Source organism: Penaeus japonicus, unplaced genomic scaffold (genome assembly GCF_977035675.1).
Source record: "Penaeus japonicus unplaced genomic scaffold, GWHDUDI00000001_assembly GWHDUDI00000040, whole genome shotgun sequence".
Lineage (NCBI taxonomy): Eukaryota > Metazoa > Arthropoda > Malacostraca > Decapoda > Penaeidae > Penaeus > Penaeus japonicus.
Genome location: NW_028234442.1, coordinates 3,447,739 through 3,450,238, shown reverse-complemented (window position 1 = coordinate 3,450,238; position 2,500 = coordinate 3,447,739). Strand labels below are relative to the sequence as shown.

General features: G+C 44.7%; 1 pseudogene; it reads right to left on the bottom strand.

Annotated features, from left to right (window-relative positions):
* LOC147466851 (uncharacterized) overlaps nucleotides 1-2,500 on the bottom strand; it is a 16,732-nt pseudogene that overhangs the window by 4,717 nt on the left and 9,515 nt on the right.

Below are 2,500 nucleotides of genomic sequence, written 5' to 3'. Positions count from 1 at the left end.
AGAGAGACTATTCGTTCATTTATTTTCCGTTTATTGTGTATGTGAGTGAGTGTGTATGTTAGTGAATGCGTGTGTGTGTATGTGAGTGAGTGTGTGTGAATGAGTGAGTGGTCGTGAGTGAGTGAATGCGTGTGTGTGTGTGTGTATGTGAGTGAGTGAGTGTGTGTTTTAGTGAGTGAGTGTGTGTGTGAGTGAGTGAATGCATGTGTGTGTATGTGAGTGAGTTGAGTGAGTGTGTGTGTTTGTGAGTGAGTGAGTGTGTGTGAGTGAGTGAATGCGCGCGCGCGTGTGTGTGTGTATGTGAGTGAGTAAGTGTGTATGTGAGTTATTGAATGTGTGTGTCCATGTGAGTGAGTGAGTGTGTGTGTAAGTGAGTGAGTGAGTGTGTGTGTGAGTGAGTGAATGCGTGTGTGTGTGAGTGAGTGAATGCGTGTGAGTGAGTGTGTATCGCTGGAGTGATGTACGTGTGTTAGTGGATGAATGAGCGAGAGTGTGAGTTGAGTGAATTGCGAGTTGTGTGTATTGAGTGAGTGGAGTTTATGAGAGTGGATGAGTGTGTTGATGAGTGTGTGTGTGTGTGAGTGAGTGAGTGAGTGTGTGAGTATGTGAGTGCGGTTGATTGCGCGCTGTGTGGAGAGAGACGCTAGTTTACTATTCGTACTTCATTTATTTATCCGTTTTATTGTGTCATGCTGTAGTGAGGTGTTGTAAGTTAGTGAATCCTTGCGTGTTGTTTGTGTAGGCATGTGCAGTCTGAGTGGTGTTTGAGTGAATGCGATATGTCGTGTGCTATGTGAATGAGTGAGTTGGATCTACGTGTGTGTCGCTTGCTGTGTATTGAATGCGTGATGAGTGTGTGTGCGTTCTAGGTGTAGCTGCTGGAAGTTCTCGTGTTTTTAAGTGAGGTCAAGAGATTGAACTTAAATTCGCTCTATCGTTCTTCCTCTCCGCATCTCCTCTCCGCTCTCCAGAGCTCTCTTATGCTTTCTGGTGTGTGTATGTGAGTGAGTGAGGTCGAGTGGTTTACTGAGTGAATGTCGTGTGTATTGGTGCTGATGAGTGTGTGTGATCTGAGTGAATACGCGCGCGTGTAATGTGGGTGTGTGAGTGGAGTGAGTGTGGTGTTTTTATTGAATGTGCGTGTCGCTTCATGTGGAGTGAAGAATGAGTGTGTGCTGTAAGTGAGTCGAGTGAGTGCTGTGTGTGGGAAGTCTGAGTGACTGGCATGCGTTGTGTGATCGTGTGTATGTGAGTGAGTGAGTGTGTATGTGAGTGAGTGTGTGTGTGAGTGAGTGAATGCGTGTGTGTGTATGTGAGTGAGTGAGTGTGTGTGAGTAAATGAGTGAGTGTATGTTTGAGTGAGTGAATGCGTGTGTGTGAGAGAGAGAGATTATTCGTTCATTTATTTTGTTTATTGTGTATGTGAGTTAGTGAGTGTTTGTGTGAGTGAATGCGTGTGTGTGCATGTCAGTGAGTGAGTGTGTATGTGAATGAGTGAGTGTTTGTGAGTGAGTGAATGCTTGTGTGTGTGTATGTGAGTGAGTGTGTGTGTGAGTGAGTGAATGCGTGTGTGTGTGAGAGAGAGTGATTATTCGTTCATTTATTTTGTGTTTATTGTGTATGTGAGTTAGTGAGTGTTTGTGTGAGTGAATTCGTGTGTGTGTGAATGAGTGTGTGTGTGAGTGAATGCGTGTGTGTGTGTGTGAGTGAGTGAGTGTGTGTGTGAGTGAGTGAATGCGTGTGTGTGTGTATGTGAGTGAGTGAGGGTGTGTGTGTGTGAGTGAGTGAGTAAGTGAGTGAGTGTGTGTGATTGAGTGAATTCGTGTGTGTGTGTGAGTGAGTGAGTGTGTGTGAGTGAGTGAATGCGTGTGTGTGTATATGAGTGAGTGAGTGTGGGTGTGTGTGAGTGAGTGAATGCGTGCGTGACCCCCCCCTTGAAAAAACATTTGCCGTTGTGAGTGCGTGTGTATGGGTGATTGAGTGATAGTGTGTGTTCGTGTGAGATGAGTGAATAGCTTGTGTGTGTTTGTATGTGAGTGAGTGTGTTTAAAAAAAAGTTTGAGGAGTGTGAGTGAGTGTAGTATTGTAGCGTGTTCGTTGTGTGTGTGTATGTGAGTGAGTGAGTGTGTGAGTGAGTGAGTGTGTGTGTGAGTGAGTGAATGCGTGTGTGTGTGTATGTGAGTGAGTGAGTGTGTGTGTTTGAGTGAATGTGTGTGTTTATGTGAGTGAGTGAGTGTGTGTGTGAGTGAATGCGTGTGTGTGTGTGTAACCATGCGTCACGGTCAGCGGTCATTTGTTGTGGTAAAACTCCCCTCAGTCCCCTCGTCGCCAGGGCGAAAGCATCGACTCAGGAAACGAGCCATAAAACAACACGCGAATATTCTCATGTCTACTCATATTGAAATTCTGTGATTGTAATGCTAAACGTCGATTATACTAGTCAAAAGATTGTAAATGTTATTTATTCATTATTCTATTTTGTACATCACTGGTATTTGCT